We start from the raw sequence: 18,342 nt of genomic DNA, 5'->3' as shown, positions 1-18,342 counted from the left end.
TCAAACTCATGTCCACATGCTCAGAAAACTAAATTTTCCACCTCAGCCAACACAGCTTTGCCCATTTCAGCAAAGTACAACTACACTCATACAGTCAATAAGACTGACAGCTACAGATCATTACTTTTTTTTTTTTTCTTGGTTGAGACAGAGTCTCATGTAGTCCAGGCCGGCCTTGAACTCATTGTGTAGCTGAGAGTGAACTCCTGATCCTGCTCTTTCTACTTCCCAAATGTTCAGATAACAGCTGTGTGCCGTGGTGTCAGAGGTATTTGCATCTAGTGTTTAAACCTGGGTCTTCATTTCAAGCTGGGTGAGCACCCTGCCAGCTGAGCTACCCACAGTCCCTTCTGAATCACTCTTCTCCCCCACTCTATTTTTTTTTTTTTTTTTGTTTCATATACAATCATAAGCACATCCTGCATGCTTCACTTATAAACTGTGTCTAGGATTTGGTTAATTCTCCTTTCTCTACCACCATTACTCAAATACTTTAAAAGTTTAGACAATTATGTGTGTGCACACAAGGAGAGCGTGTACACATGAATGCAGATGTCTAAAGAGGCCAGAGGCACCAGATTCTCCTGGAGCTGGAGTTACAGGTGAGTGTGAGCTGCCTGGTGTGGGTGCTGGGAAGCACAGTTGGGTCTTCAAGAGGACCGGCAAGTGCTCTCTGGTGGTTTGACGAGGAATGGTTTCCATAGATTCATATATATGAATGCTTGTCCCATAAGAAGTGGCAATATGAGGATGTGTGGCCTTGTTAGAGGAAAATTGTCACTGTAGGAGCAAGCTTTGAGGGCTCAAATATGCTCAAGCCAGGCCCAGTGACAGTGTCTCCTTCTGTTGTCTGTGGATCAGGATGTAGAACTCTCGGCTCCTTCTCCAGCACCATGTCTGCCTGCAAGCTGCCATGTTTCCTACCATGATGATAATGGACTAAACCTCTGATACTATAAGCCAGCCCCAATTAAATGTTTTCCTTTATAAGCGTTGCCTTGGTCATGGTGTCTCTTCACAGCAATAAAAGCCTAACTAAGACATGCTCTTACCTATCCCGGCCCAAGCTGCCGCTCCGGTCCGCGGGTCGGGTTCAGCAAGAGTGAGGGTGAGGGCAGACTCGAAGAATGGAGACCAGACAAAGTGAGTTTCAATCCCGTTTATTCTTCAGTCTCTCTTCCTCTAAGTGTCTCCTTCTCTGTCTCCTCTGTCTGCTGTGTCTGATTCTGTCTGGAGCCAAGTGTCTTCTACCTAATGTCTGATGTGTCTGATTCTCTGATCTCAGTCTGATTCTGATCTGTTCTGTCTCTGCCTTTTATATGTCCTACTTCTAAGCCATGCCTCTAAGTCACACCTTTAATCATGCCCTTAGGTCTGATCTCTATACTTCTAAGTCATACTCTTAAGTCACACACCTTTAATCTCACGCACCTTTAATCTCACGGTATCTAAACCAAGATTATCAGAGTGTGCTCAGCTGTTGTAGGCTATTGTAATCCAAGTCTCATGTCAGGGTATATGGCTCAAGATGGCTGCAAAGCTGATAGCCGCTTTCTGCTAAAAGTCGGCCCCCAACACTTACCCATCGAGCCATCTCTCCAAACTTCAGATGCCTTTCTATCTAGGTTATCTGTCTGAATTAGGAGTCAGCAAACCTTGTCCGTAAAGGTCAAGTAAGTGATATAGCCTCTATTGCAAATACTTGGGTCTGATGTTATCCGTGGGAAGCAGCATAGACGGTACTTAAAAGAATGAATGTGGCTGTGTTCCAGGAAATAGTTTATTTGCAAAACCAGGCACCAGCCAGCTCTTCAGGCCCGAAAGCCATATTTTTACAGACTCATGATCTGGACTTCTCATTGATCTTTACCAACTGTCCCTGATTAAGCCCTTCCTCCTGAAATGGAGACATTGGAAAAGATATGACCTTGAATAAGGTGGAGGAAGGGAAGGTTTCGTAAGGACAAATGGGGCTAGTGAAGGGAGGCTGGGCATGTAGATCATCCAGAGCCATTCTTATAGAGTCCAAAGATAAGCTGTGGCGACATAGGGTTGGGGAAGTCCTGAATACAGTGATCTTCAACTTCATCCTGCAGGACATTTATCTGGGCTTCAGACACTTATACTCCGTGTTTTCTGGAGTTTTTAAAGCGCTGTTTCACACCCCACTACCCCCATGTTGCCTCCTAAACCAACCAGCAGACAGAGGACAACGGACATGGGATCTCCTTCCCAACACGGTTTATTCAGGAACCTTGAATTACCGCAAAAGCCCAGCCCTCCCCCCCCTCCCAGCTCTAGCTCCCAGCCCTTAAATCTCTGTGTCCTCACCAATCAGAACCTGCCACATGGTCATTCCTGATTGGTGCTGAGCACATATGTCACATGGCCTGATCTTATGTAACAATGAACAAGCAAAATGCATGCGCAGTAAAGCCTAGCCTACGTGACACCCAGGCTTCCTGAAATGGTGAGCCAACAAGCCAGGAGCATCTGGCACCCAGCCAGGCGCCATCTTGAGTTCCGCTCCCCACATCCCCAGAAATCCCTTTCTGCATCTTACTGATTAAGGCTCTTACCAACTTTCTTTATCCAATCTCAACTTAGTTAATATTGGCTCCAAAATGGCTTCTCTAAAAGGTTTTTGATTGGCTTGGACTCCTGAGCTCTGTGAACCCCTCCTGCTCCAGACACCAGTTCTCCATCACTAGTCATCCCAAGGCACTGTGCAATTTGTCAGACCAAACAGTATAATAGTCTGTGGGAGGGGATAGAGTTTTCCTGACTGAGAAACAAGTGGTGTTGAGTTGAGAAATGGAGTGAAGGGCCCATGAGTAACCACATTAGGGAGAGCAAGAGTGAGTCCATAGGGACAGCTGTACATAAATATCCAAGAAGGACAGCTTAGCAGGGTCACAATAGAAAAAGTGTGCACCCCAAAATAAAGTCATCCAGAATTTGTTTGCAATGAAGATGTTGGAACATGGAGAATTACACTATAGCACCAAGAACCCAACGTTTAGTTTTCCTTAGCCCAAAAGGGTGTGAGGAGAGAGATGGGGCAGGGAGAAGACTCTAGAAGTGAGATGAATGTGTACTGGAGATGAACGGTGGCATATTTAATGTCAATCAGTCAGCCTGAGGCAAACTCAAAATGAAGAAGCTAGGGAAATGAATGCCCTGCTTTCAGGGTCCTCTCTTCTTCCATTGACTCCTTGTGCTTGACACAGACTACAGTAACTCGGAAAGAGGGATTCTCAATTAAGAAACTTGCCTTTATAATAGGCCCCTAGGCAAGTCTGTAGTATATTTTCTTTTTGTTGTTGAAGTGGGATGGCCTAGCCTACTGTGGGTAGCACGACCGTTGGGCTTGCTGGTCCTAAATGCTATAAGCAGGCAAACTGGGCAAGCTAGTAACCTCCATGGCCTGTTCTGTTCTTGCTTCCAGGTTTCTACTCTGATTTCCCTCAGTGAAGGGTTATAAACTATAAAGTGAAAGAAATCCTTTCCTCCCCAAGCTGCTTACGGGCATTGTGTTTTATCACAGCAATAAGAACTCTAAGAGAATCTCAATGGGAAGTCAGAGGGACAAGAGTGCACATCCATACTTCTCTTCAGTCAGAGAGGTGATGAGGAATGAGGCTAGAGTCAGGTGGGTGGTGTCCCACAGAGTGACCCACACTGGACGGGCCAGGACTGTTCTGGAAAGACCTTTGCTAGGTTGTCCGGTGGGTTGACCAATCAGAGGCAGGATTTTCAGAGATAAAAGAGAGAGGAGTGACCATGAAAACCTGGCTGACAAGTGGAAGAATTAACCAAATGAAGATAAGTAATATAATTGCTAGATGGTATTAATACTCAAGGCGCATACACGCAGTGAGATCCTGAGCAATACGTGAAAGAGAAGCAGCTGGGGCGTGGTTATCTGTGAGTTCTTCAGAGAGAAGCACCGGGAGAGTGAAGGGCCTCCAAAGCAAAGGTTAGGAAGAGGCATTAAGGCATCCTTAGTCTGGAGACCTTGGGTGATGAAGCAATCATGTGTCTTTAAATTTTTTTAAAGGCTTCCTGGTGGAGTGGGATTAGCCTTTTGTGTATTGTACTGGAGGGAGTTTATTATTAGCAATGGTCTTCTTAATCCTCGGCTCACAAAAGGCTCATCACGGCAGGTGTCCTAGAGCTTTGTGGCCCTGGGCTGAGAAAGAAAGAGGTCCAGATGGGAGCTGGGTGAACAATCATCTGAAGATGGTTTCCTGCCCCCAGAAGGCCAGTTAAACTTTATAATATTTGAATCTGCTTTAGTGTAGAGAATCTAAGATTAATTCTTCCCTTAATAAAAATAACCATGATAGGCATCACAACCCAGGAGAGAAAATTAAATCTGACTTATGATAAGTTAAATCTAATAAAAATACAAAGATTTTTGTCATTGCTTCAACATGTCCTCTCTCCCCTGTCCTCTTTCATTTTCGGAAATGAATTCCTATGAAGCAAATCCATAAAGGGGGGCCATGGAGGCTCAAAGACCACGGGAAGGCGGCAGCTCGGACTAGTCGGCTCGAGGGGAGACAGGTGTGAAAACTCATTACAACTGGGACATTACACACAGCTTGCTTTCCCCTCTCTTTTAAACTTCCTAATAGAAAAAGTTGAGTTCACTTCGTGGGCACCCCCATGCTTCCATCAAATAGATAGATAAATTAGAGAAATTTCTCCCCCCCCACACACATTTATTTTAATCTAAAGTGCTGTGATCCTTTTGGGATTTATTTTGTATGGTTTCTCAAAAAAGATTACATCTTGGAAATCTCATTTTTAAAACCACAGGTAGCAGGCTTGTCTTTACTTGGTCTGGTACATTGAGGAGTGGAATTTGATTCAACACCTGTTCATATCTATAATTCTGTACTCAAAATATTGCCAAAAATAAATACTATAATAAACCACTACTTTATTTTGTATTTCAAGGTAACATTGCAGGCATTTGGTGTTAGTTTTATATTAATGAAGTTGGAAAAAAAACCAATTAATTTGTAACTTCATTCATGTTTATCAGTGCTATATACACTAATACAGTAAGTTAATACAGTAAGTTAAAATACAGTAAGTTAAAATTTCCTTTGATAAGTTAAATACATAATACAGTAAGTTAAAATTTCCTTTGAGGGCTGGAAAGATGGCTAGGCAGTTAAGAGCACAGGCTGTTCTTCCCAAGACCAGGGTTCAATTCCTAGCACCCACATGGTGGCTCACTAAACACCTATAACTCCAGTCCCAGGGGATCCGATGTCTTCCTCTGGCCTCTGAGGATACTGCACACACACAGTACACTGAAATACAGGCAACACACTCATATACATAAAAAATAAATACTTTTTTCTTCAAGAAAGAGATTTTTTTGTTGTTGTTGAATCACCTATTTTAGGGACTCAGAGATGGCTTAGTGGCTAAGAATATTTGGTGTGCAAACATGAGGACCTGAGTTTGAATCCTCAGCTCCCACATAAAATGTAAGTGCCTGTAAACCTAGCATTATGGGATGGAGACAGACAAATCTCAGGAGCTTGCTGGCTAGTCAAAATAGCAAGCTAGAGAGATGGAGAAGGAGAAAAGGAGAAGGAGAAGGAGAAGGAGAGAAGGAGAGACAGAGAGTGAGGATGAGAAAGAGGATAAGATATATGAGGTCCTGTGTGTATGTGTGTGTGTGTGTGTGTGTGTGTGTGTGTGTGTGCGCGCGCGCGTGTTCGCACACGTGCCCTTTTTCTGTTTAGATGACTACTGATACTTAAAGAGTGTTTTACAGCTTGCTCAAGATCTCATGACCAGCAGGCTTTAGTACTCAATTTCAGGTCTTGATGCAGTTGCTACATGCACTTCTCGTTCTTTTGATACCACACTTCCTAACATCACAGTATGGCCAGGTCTATTTTTTGTTTTTCCTACCAAATACCCATTCGTTAGCACAACAGAATGATGGATTTTAGCTAGATTCACTGCACAGCTGATGTTACTTTTCAGCTTTTCTTGCAGCTAAGGATGAGCACATGACTAGGAAGGAAGTAACACCTTTTGAGGTGGAAATATTGGTGGAATTTCTCTCTCCTAACCCTCTTCTTTGTTTTCCATCATGCAGATGTAGTGCTGTCGCTCTACCAGCCATTGTGAAGAGCAGATGGCCTTGAGGATAGATGCTGGGCTGCAGGTGGAAGAGCTCATGTTCTCTAATGACATCACAGATACCACGGTAACTGGTCTTCCCATTCCAGAATTCTTTTACATACAGATGAAACCAACTACTGTCTCTTTGAGTCCTCCCTTAGACATAGTATACTATACTCAATACTTTTTGTGTCATTTAAATTGGTCCCCACTCCCTGACACTCTAAAGCTTCTCTAATGTCAATTATTTAAAATTTAGCTTAAATTCTAACTTGTCTGTAAAGCATTCCCTGGCCGCAACTTTATCTGTCTCCACAGGTAATTTCAAACAAAGTACTAATTGATTATAATTATCTATGCTATTTTTTAAAAAGATTTATTTATTTTACTTATATGAATTCACTGTCTTCAGACACACCAGAAGAGGGCATCAGATCCCATTACAGATGGCTGTGAGCTAACATGTGGTTGCTGGGAATTGAACCCAGGACCTCTGGAAGAGCAGTCAGTGCTCTTAACCCCTGAGCCATCTCTCCAGTCCTCCATGCTATGTTTTTTTAAGGCTTCTAGTTATGGACTGTCAAGACAGATCAACAAGTAAAGGCAACTTGCAGACAAGCCTGAGGATCTGAGTTTATTCTTTGGGACTCACATGATAAAAGGATAGCACTGACTCCCACATGTTGTCCTTTGATCTTGTAGGCACTGTCTCTCTCATGCACACATACAAACACACAAGTAAGTGGATAGACATAATTTAAAAGTTTTAAAGTTTCTGAGTATAGATAAATTTTAAACCAATACACATACATGAATCATATAATCTTCTTTTTCAAAGATGTTTCCCAGCTTGGGTCCCCATATTCACTTCTCTCCCCCGCCTCTCTCTCTCTCTCTCTCTCTCTCTCTCTCTTTTCTTTTGGTTTTCTCTGTGTAGCCCTGGCTATCCTGGAACTCACTCTGTAGACCAGGCTGGCCTTGAACTCAGAAATCCGCCTGCCTCTGCCTCCCAAGTGCTGGGATTAAAGGCGTGCGCCACCACTGCCCGGCTTCACTTCCCAATGTACATGCTTGTCTTAGTTACTTTTCTGTTGCTGTGATGAAACACCATGACCAGCTAATAATAGTAATAGTTGTGGGGTGCTTACAATTTAAAGGGTGACAGTCCATGATGGGGAGCACGGCAGCAGGTAGGCAGGCATGGCTCTGGAACAGTAGCTGAGTGCTTATATCTTGTCCACAAGCAGGAGGCTGAAAGAGAGAGACTGGGCCTGGAGCGGGTTTTTTGAGACCTCAATACCCACCCCTAGTGACACACCAGCTTTAACCAGGCCACACCTCCTAATCCTCAAACAGCTTCACCACCTGGAGACCAAGCATTCAAACATATGAGGGGGGGTGGGGCTAGGAAGAGTAGGGGCATTCTCATTAAAACTATCACAATTCTTCAGCTCTGGACTCATATTAGGGGGAAGCTTCTATTTACTTACAAATAGACAATTGTAAAATATTTGGAAACATGCTTTTTTCCAATACTACATATTATATACATATATGCCATTTAGTTTCTGTCATCTAGAATAATACTACAAAACCCACCAAAAACGAAAAAACAAACCAAAAACCCCACATTTATTTGGTAAGACCTTATGAACCTGGGTCTCAGTAAGATCAGCTGATATGGGCCTATCATGTTTGAAGCCCAAGAGGCAATGTTATAGAAAAAGCTCTGATTGGTGGCTTGGTAGACGCAGTATGATAGTGTGGCATTCAGCAGCGTCAGAATCAAAAGGAGTGCTTTCAAGTCTTCACTTAAACAGTCTGTTTTTCTGTGCTTGTGTCTTCTCACTGAAAAAAGGTTCCTGTACAGTTTTTATCAATTTTCAATCAAAATTATATATATATATATATATATATATATATATATATATATAATATAACTGAATATATATATATATTCAGTGAGTTTAATTGGATTAATTACAGGAACATGAATGAAGGGCATTTACAATAGCATGAACAATTTGCAGACAGCTACACCATCAAAAAATAGTCTTTCTCTACATCCTCAGCAATTGCTACTCACTTATCCTCAGGAACAGTGGAGCCTCGTGTGTTACTTCTTTTTTTTTTTTTAAATTGGATATTTCATTTATTTACATTTCAGATGTCATTCTCTTTCCCCATTTCCCCCATACCCTATAAACCCCCATCCCATCCTTCTTCCTCCTTTTTGCTTTTATACCATTTTAATTTCATGCAAGTATTAAGGCCAGTTCTAGGTTGAATAACTAGCAATACAATAGATGCAAATAGTCAAGGAACAAGCAAGACAATAAACACTATCAGTCAAAGAACAAGCAAGGCAGTAAACAGAGTCCTATGATCACTCCCGTGATCACTATTTCTAAGGGCTTATCAGGATGACCAAAATATCTGAACCTACTTCCTTGTCTTTGACCAATGTCATTTTCATGCCTGAAGCCCACTTCTTTGTTCTAACCTAATATGCCTGCAGCCCATTTCCTTGTCCTTGGCCAATGTCAGATTCCTGCCAGGCAGCCCCATAAGCTCCCCCCATCTCTCCCTTTTTTATTACATAAACAAGACTGAGACTGTCTTAGGTTGTTCTGACAAGAATGCCTTCCTTACCCATCATGGACTATGCATTATCAAAAGCAATGCACTTCTGTCTTAGGTTGATAAGGCTCTGTGTAGAATCCTACCCATCCTTGGCTTGCCAGCCTGTTAAATCAATAACTCTGTCCGGGGGCCCATTTTCAGTTTTAAGTCATGTACTCTGGCTGCCAACGTGTTAATGTTGTTAAAAACAAGCTTTAACATGATGGGCAGGAATAAAAGTGTTCAAGGACAAAAAGGGCTAGCATGATCAAGCTATATATGTTATTCTCAAAGCTTGACCAAAATGGAAATATTGATCTCAGGCCATGAATAATTTTATCAGCAGAATCTGCAGCATCAAAGCTCAGCAGAGCAGCATTCTTTAAATTTATAATCTCAGTATGCAAAGTTAAAACATCCAGAGAGGTGTTAGAATTGTGCCAAATACTCTACAAGTATCTTTAAACTTTTTTCCAACTATAATGACTATCGTAAATTTTAGAAGTAACACAACTCCATTGGTATTTGGCATGACACTTGAGATGGCTCCTTACTCCTAAACTCTGAACCTCCTTCCAATAATTTGAATAAGATAAAGAGAAAGTCATATATTTTTAAGAAGAATAATTAGTTAATGGAGTTCTCTCATTGAAGAGATTCAGGAAATAATGTAATTAACATGAAACACATCAGTTATTAATTGCCAATTTATTGTTTTATTATCTATTAGTTTAGAGATCAAAGTCAGGGTCATGGGCATGTTGGGCAAGTGATCTAGCATGGAGCTACATCCCCACCCTTGTTATATATTAGTTATATAAAATAATGGATTTATCAGGACATTTTAAATATATTTTTATACATGAATACTATGTATTTGAATATATTAGACCCTGTTACCATTTTTGTCCCCATCCAGCTAATAGAGTCTTTCATGGTTTGTATATGCTCAGCCCAGGGAGTGGCACTATTAGAAGGTGTAGTTCTGTTTGAGTAGGTGTGGCCTTGTTGGAGTAGGTGTGCCACTGTGGGTGTGGGCTTTAAAGACCCTTATCCTAGCTGTGTGGAAGCCAATATTCTGCTAGCAGCCTTGAGATGAAGATGTAGAAACATGTTCCTGCCTTGATGATACTGGATTAAATCTGGGAACCTGTAAACCAGCCCCAATTAAATGTTGTCCTTATAAAAGTTGCCTTGGTCATGGTATCTGTTCACAGCAGTAAAACCCTAAGACAAACCCCTACAAATCAACCCTCCTACTTTCATTATTTCAAAACGTAGGTTGCATGTAGGAAAGAAAACACTAAGTAATTGTGAATCTGACTTATTTTACTTAACAAGATGACTTTGAGTTCCATCATTCATCTTCCAGAAAAAGACATATTTTCATTCTCTATAGCTAATTCTCTCTCTCTCTCACTCTCTCTCTCTCTCTCTCTCTCTCTCTCTCTCTCTCTGTGTGTGTGTGTGTATGTGTGTGTGCATATTATAGTTACGCACTCTAGCAATCTGATAGATGGCTGGTACACTGCTTTTCCAACTTGCCTGTTATAGATAACCCTTCAATAAACATGGGAGTGCAGGTATGTCTCATGAGGGATTTCTTAGATTCCTTTTGGGTATATACCCAGGATCATACAAACTGCTGCTTTAGAAAGAAAAAATCTTTCTACTTTAATGGATCAAAGTTTTTAAACTTTAGTGCCTATATAAATACCTAGGACCGTCACAGCCTGCAGGGTCTCAGCTGAGTATCTAGAGACTTTTGTTCAGTTTTAGTCTAGCAAGCTCCCCTAAGACATAGTGACACCAATGTTTCACACTCTAAAGCTTTTAGAAATGATTGACCTTGTGACCCTGTTATAACACAGACTTGTCTTATGGACTGTTGAGAAACCTTGCTCCTAAGCTTTAAGTCTGACATCACCAGAGAGCCCTGAGCTTGGTGCAAAACGTCAGATTCCCTTTGTCAGTGAAGCTTCCTCTTCTCTGGGGGATCCTGGACCCCATTACCTGAGAAATGTCAAGTAGTCCTGAACCTGAGACTCCTGGAATTCCACCCCATGCTAATGAGGCATCTCAGCAGCCTAAGCCTTCAACCGATGTCCCACCCTGTATATTCTCATGCCCTTTCCCAAAACTATATAACCCTTGATTCACCCTGAAGAAAGTGTATGCATATAAGCCCACACCAAATAAAGGTATATGCACAAGCTAAGATTGTCCCAGAGAGCTGCTTCATTAAAGACTGTCAGAGAAGGCCTTCACCTAAGAGAGCCCTACCCTGATGGTTCAATCACTCCCAGCCAGACTGGGATCCTGACTGTTCCAGACTGTGCTTCATCCTTCCAGCCCAGTGTGCAGCAGTTTGGATACACTGAGAGGGAGAAAGAAGAGGACTCAAAACCACAATGGACATAGATTTTGGGATATAAATGTAGAATTTTATTATACATGTGTGTGGTGAGAATGAGAATGGCCCTCATAGGCTCATGTGTTTGAATACTTGGTTGTGGGTTAGTGGAACTGTTTGGGAGAAGTTTGGAGGTATAGCCTTGTAGAAGGAGGTGTGTCACTGGGGGTGAGCTTTGAAGCTTCAAAATCCCACACCAGTCTCAGTGTCTCCTTCTCTGCCTGCTGCCTGTGGACCAGGATGTAAAGTTCTCAGCTACTGCTACAGAGCCATTCCTGTGTGCTTCCCACCATGATGATCATGGACTAACCCTCTAAAATGGTAAGCAAGCCCCAAATATACATATATACACATATACACACACACACACCAGGACCAAAGCTACTCTCAATATATATATATATATATATATATATATATATATATATATATATATATTATATATAATATATATATGTGTGTGTGTATGTATATACACACACCAGGACCAAAGCTCCAAAGCTACTCTCTCTCTCTCTCTCTCTCTCTCTCTCTATATATATATATATATATATATATATATGTGTGTGTGTGTGTGTGTGTGTGTGTGTGTGTGTGTATGAGTTGCTTTGGTCCTGGTGTTCCTTCATGGCAATAGAACAAATACTAAGACAATGAACTACTATATTATGAATATACTTAATTGCTCCATTAAAATAGTGCCCTTTTACCATGAAGTGTTGTAGTGTGGCACACACACACATAGACAAACACAAGTGTAGTGAGAAGTTTGGTTTCTTAAAAGAAAACAATTGTGTTCTGGGAGTACGTTTTTGTTTTCATCTCAGATGTGGGATATAGCGCTCCTTCAGATTGTTCACAGCAGCTGACTATGATTTGTCTCATGCTCTGCCAGGGGTGTGATTCTGCCAGCTGAAGATGGTTAATGTTTGGAATTCTGGGGACTCTTGAGAAGGTATAAAAAGGTCACAGCCCTAAGAGGGGCGGGAGGCTCCTGCTTCTGGTTCTTGCTGTTGCTGGTTCCTGCTACTGCATTTGCTGTTTTGCTACTTTTGTTGAATTGCTGGTTGGAGATACCTGACCAAGAACATTGACTTTGCCCCTAGGAACTCCATGTCCCTAATCAGCAGGAAGTGATCTAAAGAGATCTGTGCTCCCCTTTCCTTTCTAACCTTTCTTCTCTACCTAGTGTTTGGGGTTGGAAGGGATTAGGGTGGAGAAGGGTGGTAAATAAAGTGGACAAAAAGTATGGTTACACACATGCACACATAGACACACACATATAGTTACACACACACACACACACACACACTATATATATATATATATATATATCACCATATATATATACACATTTACATATACATATAGATAGATGATAGTTAACAGACTAAAACATGAAGCTAGAATTGCCCTTTTGTTCCTAAATTCTCTAAGTGTTTTATGCACCTTTTTAGAGTCTTTATGCTCACTTTATATAAAAGCTATAACAGAGGGGCTGTTATGATGACTCTGCATGGTTAAGAGCACTGACTGCTCTTCCAGAGGTCTTGAGTTCAATTCCCAGCAACCACTTGGTGACTCATAACCATCTGTAATGGGATCCGATGCCCTCTTTTGGCAGGCAGGTGTACATGCAGACAGAGTACTCACAGTGGTGCAGGTAACACAAGTCAAAGAACATGCTAGAAACATGTACTTCAGAGTGGTGGCTTTTCTTCACATGTGAGCACAGAATAAGATTCCAGGAATGAGATTACTGGGTCAAAGGTCGTATGGACTTTCCATTTGTAATTGTGCTAGATTTTGTCCAGTTCTTCCCAGGTTGTGTACCAGTTTACACGACCACCCACAACTGTGAGCAGGCGTGCTCTTCACAGGCTTCTCCATTGTTTAGAGTTTTGTCAAACTGACAAGGAAGGAGGATCATGCCATAGCCTTAATTTGATGTTCTCATGAGTGCAAATAAAATTCATTTTTTTTCTTTTCTTATTTTCTATTAAAAATTAAAAACTAATCAGTTGGAAATGCTGCTTGTTTTGCTATGCAGGAATCCATCATTCCGAAGGCCACGGAGGAATTTGCTCTGTTTCCAGCCCTCTCAATCAACCCCAATTTTGTTTCTACCCTCCAGTTTAGTGTATAATTATTCAAATTAGCGATGAATCTCTTTGGCAACAAATTGAACCTCTGCAGAAAATGAACCAAGAGCCATAAAGAGAAAATAGAAGCTGAATTTTTAGCCTTTGAATCAATCTGGGCTTTTTGAAAAACCAAACAAAAGACCAGAGCCTCTCCAAATTACTGATTTACACAACAATGTCCTCGCAGCTGATGTTTTTCCAGAGTTAACTAACAGCTTGTAGCTCTTTTCTTCTCGCACGGAAATAGATCAGATGAACTGGACCTGTTCCTTAAATACATTTGTTTGGGCAGCTCCTTCCATCACTGAAGATTAACCCCCCATCTGTATAATAACTTGGATGATAAACATGCCCGTTTTTCTGGGTAGAAAACCAGATTCCCATGAGTGTCCCAGGCTGAGATCAATTGTCAGGCTGCCTGCCAATGATGGACGGTTAGCCCAGTTTCCAGTAGCAATACTTCGGACTCCATACTTTAAAAGTAAACAGTTGAAATAACAGTCTCCGATGCCTCTCCAATAAAGTCCATTCCTGAGCAGATATATGACTTCACGGTTGAGCTGTTTCATGCCTGTGTTCTTTCTAGTGTCTTTTTCTCTGTCCAGATCCGGCATTTTCCATCTCTGAGTCTTAGGGAGTGTCTTAGTAGGGTTTCTATTGCTGTGAAGGGAAACCATGTCCAAGGCAACTCTTATAAAGAAAGCATTTAATGAGGGCTGGCTCACAGGTTCAGTGGTTTAGTTCATTATGGTCTTAGTGGGAAACATGACAGCATGCACACAGACATGGTGCTGGAGGAGCTGAGAGTTCTACATCATGATTGGCAAGAAGCAGAAGGGGACTGACACACTGGGTGTAGACTGAGTTTAGGAGACCTCAAAGCCCCGCCCCCACAGTGACATGCTTTCTCTAACAAGGCCACACTTCCTAATAGTGTCACTATCATTCAAACACATGAATCTGTGAGAGCCACACCTATTCAAACCACCACAGGGAGATTGTTCAAGAACATAGAAAACACAAAAGCCAGAGATAGAACAATATTGAGAGCCACATTTTTGAAGCACAGCCATTTGCCAGACTCTGTTCTAAGAGAATTAAGGACACCATATCATTAATTTTCCAGTAGTCTATGCAATGTGATTTACAATTACTCCCTTTGAACAGATAAAGAAAGCAAAACTTTCAGAGGTCCTCCAGTTGAAAACAGGATTTAATTTATGTATGTAAGTACATTGCCACTGTCTGGTGTGTCTGTCAGATACACCAGGAGAGGGTATCGGATCCCATTACAGATGGTTTCGAGCCTCCTTGTGGTTGCTGGGAATTGAACTCAGGACCTTTGTTTGGAACAGCAGTCAGCGCTCTTAACTGCTGAGCCATTTCTCCAACCCTGCAGACAGGATTCTAACACCAAGTTATGTTGACTGTACTCCTCACACTACTCCCTGTGAAACTTCTGATATAATCTGATCCAAAAAAAAATCTATGTTACTATTTAGTTATTGATTAAATTTTTATGATCTCAGAATCCACCGACATAAAAGCTTCAAGAGGCTGAAGCTCTGATGGCTCAGTGGTTATGCACTGGCTGCTCTTCAGGAGGATGGGGGCTTGATCCCAGCACCCATGGGGTGACTTATTGTAACTCCACTCTCGGGGGGCGGGGCTGATGTCTTCTTCTGGCTTCCAACAATGTCACGAGTGATGCACTGACATACATGCCTGGAGAATACTCACACACATAAAGTCATTTTTAAAAATATTAAAAAAAAAAACTTAAAAAGGCTTAAAGCATGTTAGATCAGTGTTTTGCCACTGAGTTCCACCACAACCTCCTGCATCAGTTTTTTGGAAACATCATGCGCCTGTTCTTGGCACACGACTGCTTAAGAGAGAAAGAAACAACAGCCCTGCACTAATCCTTAAGTGATTAGGAATCGGTCCAATCTGGTTAAGTTCAAAAAAATACCAATACAGTTATTTTATTAACAATATTTTAGCAAACCAGGAGATAGTGGCATATGCCTTTAATCCCAGCACTCAAGGCAGAGGCACGTAGATCTCTGAGTTTGAGGCCAGCCTGGTCTACAGAGCCATTTCCAGAATAGCCAGGGATATACAGAGAAAGCCTGTCTTAAGCAAAGCAAAACAAAACAAAACAACCAACCAACCAATATTTCTGTAGACGTCCCATACAATATGTAGAATCTTTTTATACTAAGTCATCTTTCATTGGCAGGCTGGGGAAGCAGCTTGTTAAGTTAGTAATGTGCTCACCTTTTGAAGGACGGGAACTACATTCTTAGGACTCCTGTTTAAAAAAACCTGAAAGTTACGCATGGTAGCAATCTACCACTTGTTATCCCAGTAAAAGCAGAGCGAAGTGAACCCTTGGGGCTCCTTTTCTAGCCAGCTTAGCCTTCCTGTTAAGCTCTGGGCTAGTGAGCAATCTTGTCTCAAAAACCACCATGGTAGGCTCCCTAAAGAATGACACCCAGGGGCTGGAGAGATGGCTCAGTGGTTAAGAGCACTGACTGCTCTTCCAGAGGTCCTGAGTTTAATTCTCGGCAACCACGTGGTGGCTCACAACCATCTTATAATGTGATATGATGCCCTCTTATACACACACACACACACATACACACACACACACACACACACACACACACACATATATATATATATATATAGAGAGAGAGAGAGAGAGTGTGTATATGTGTATGTATATATATATATTTATATATATGTGTGTGTGTATATATATGTATATATGTATATACACACACACATAAAATAAATCAATCTTTAAAAAAAAAGAATGACACCAAGGTTGATGTCTGGCCTCTACCTGTGTGTATACAAACATGTAGCTGCAAACATGTGAACACAAACAAAAAATTCATTGTTTGTCTTAATTTCCAATTCAATGGAGGGTCTTATATTTTATCTGGAAACTCTATACCCATTAAAAGGAAGAGACCTGTTGTGTTTTAAAGACACGTTTACTTTTATTTTGTCCTTTTCAGCATCATTTGAACCATTTCTGGTTACCTGCATCCTTGAAACCTTTCCCTAAGCCGGGCGGTGGTGGCGCACGCCTTTAATCCCAGCACTTGGGAGGCAGAGGCAGGCGAATTTCTGAGTTCGAGGCCAGCCTGGTCTACAGAGTGAGTTCCAGGACAGCCCGGGCTACACAGAGAAACCCTGTCTCGAAAAACCAAAAAAAAAAAAAAAAAAAAAAAAAAAAAGAAACCTTTCCCTAGACCTACCATAAAATCTAACATATGCCTATGGTTAACCAGTCTTTGCCAAATGTACCATAGTTTAATGGATTTATTTCAGAAGAGTAATTATGTGAAAAAGTTTGGTAATATTTATTATAAGAAGTGTTAAAGGCAAACAACCATTGCACACCAGGCACTACTATCAGAATTTTATATTAGTTAATGGATCAATTATCACAACAATAACCTTGTCGTGCACCTGTTTCACACAGGGCAAAGCCTAAACAAGCAAGATTAAATGATATTCTGCAAACAATGTATAATCGGTTTGATGTTATGCTGATCAATATGGTAGTCACTAACAGAATGTGATAGTTCAATTAAATGAAAAAAAAAAAAATCACAAGCCAGATTTCAAGTCTTCAATACCTATATGTGACTGCTGGCTACTGTATTGGGCACTGCATATAACATGGTCCCATCACTGCTGATAGGACCAGTTTCAGGAGTGTGTGGCTTATACCTTAAGCTTACAGGGGTTGTCATAGTTGGAGGTTTTTGCTGTGAAGAGACACCATGACTAAGGCAACTCTTATTAAAGATAATTTTAATTAGGCTGGCTTACAGTTTCAGAGATTTAGTTCATTATCATCATGGCAGAAAGCATGGCGGCATGCAGGCCGACACGGGGCTGGCGAAAGAGCTGAGAGTTCTATATCCTGCAGGCAGCAGAAGGGGACCATGTTCCATATTGGGGTGAGCTTGAGACCCCAAAGCCTGCCTCCACAGTGACACACTTCCTCCGAAAAGGCCACACCTGCTCTAACACGGCCATACCCCCTAATTGTGCCACTCCCTGTGGGCAAGCATTCAAACACATGAATCTATAGGGGCCATTCCTATTCTAACCATCATAGGGATCCATTTTGGATTTAATGCCTTGCTGTTGCTGTCTTGAAAATCATAATAATTTGGGGATCAGAAGTGTAACTCTTTTGGTGGTGTTCTTGTCTGGCATGCACAAATCTCTGGTTCAGTCAGAAACTCAGTGTGGTGTTGTCCCGGGGGTGGGGTGGGGTCGGGGGGTGGAAGCAGGAGGTTCGGCTGTTCAAGATCATACTCAGCCTAGTGGCAAGTTCAAAGCCAGCCAGAAAATGTGAGACTCTGAATTAGAAACAAAACAAAATCAAACTGAATAACTCTGGGATGTTGGGCCCTGTATTTTCATTTTGCACTGGAATCTTACATTAACGCAATAGGTCCTGAGGGCAGAAAATTTTATAAGATAGCAATATAGTGTGAAGAAAACATCATAACAGGCCATATTGAAACAAGTTAACTATTCGGTGCTGATAGGGGTAGCTCCTTCTGCATGGAGTGATAGTATTCTGTCTAGTTTCTCCTCTCATCAAAGGGGTATAAAGATTCACCCAAGGTTCATTTGCAATTCTGAGCTTCCTAGAGAATACCCAGGAGGGGATCATCACCTACTATCCCATTCCACCACTGTGCTGCCCTGAGACCGGCCCTAGGACAGCAGTTCTCAACTTGTGGGTAGAGATCCCTTTGTCTGTGTGTGTATGTGTGTTCGTGTGCGTGTGTTTAGAGTCCACATATCAGATACCCTGCATATCAGATATTTATATTACAACTCATAACAGCAGCATAATTAGTTATGAAATGGCAACAAAAATAATTTTATGGTTGGGGGGGTCATCACAACATGAGGAACTGTATTAAAGGGTCGCAGCCTTAGGAAGGTTGAGAGCCACTGTTTTAG

At 41.6% G+C, this 18,342-nt stretch overlaps 1 long non-coding RNA gene across 1 annotated transcript; it reads left to right on the top strand.

The window, feature by feature from the left end:
- Window positions 1-4,168: 4,168 nt before the first annotated feature.
- Window positions 4,169-13,877, top strand: LOC143440400 (uncharacterized). Its single transcript, XR_013108110.1, has 5 exons — window positions 4,169-4,569; window positions 6,131-6,241; window positions 11,431-11,512; window positions 12,087-12,146; window positions 13,242-13,877. It is a non-coding gene; the product is annotated as an uncharacterized LOC143440400 (long non-coding RNA).
- Window positions 13,878-18,342: the final 4,465 nt, after the last annotated feature.

This window comes from Arvicanthis niloticus, chromosome 29, assembly GCF_011762505.2.
Source record: "Arvicanthis niloticus isolate mArvNil1 chromosome 29, mArvNil1.pat.X, whole genome shotgun sequence".
Classification (NCBI taxonomy): Eukaryota; Metazoa; Chordata; class Mammalia; order Rodentia; family Muridae; genus Arvicanthis; species Arvicanthis niloticus.
This window is presented reverse-complemented; position numbering and strand designations above follow the sequence as displayed.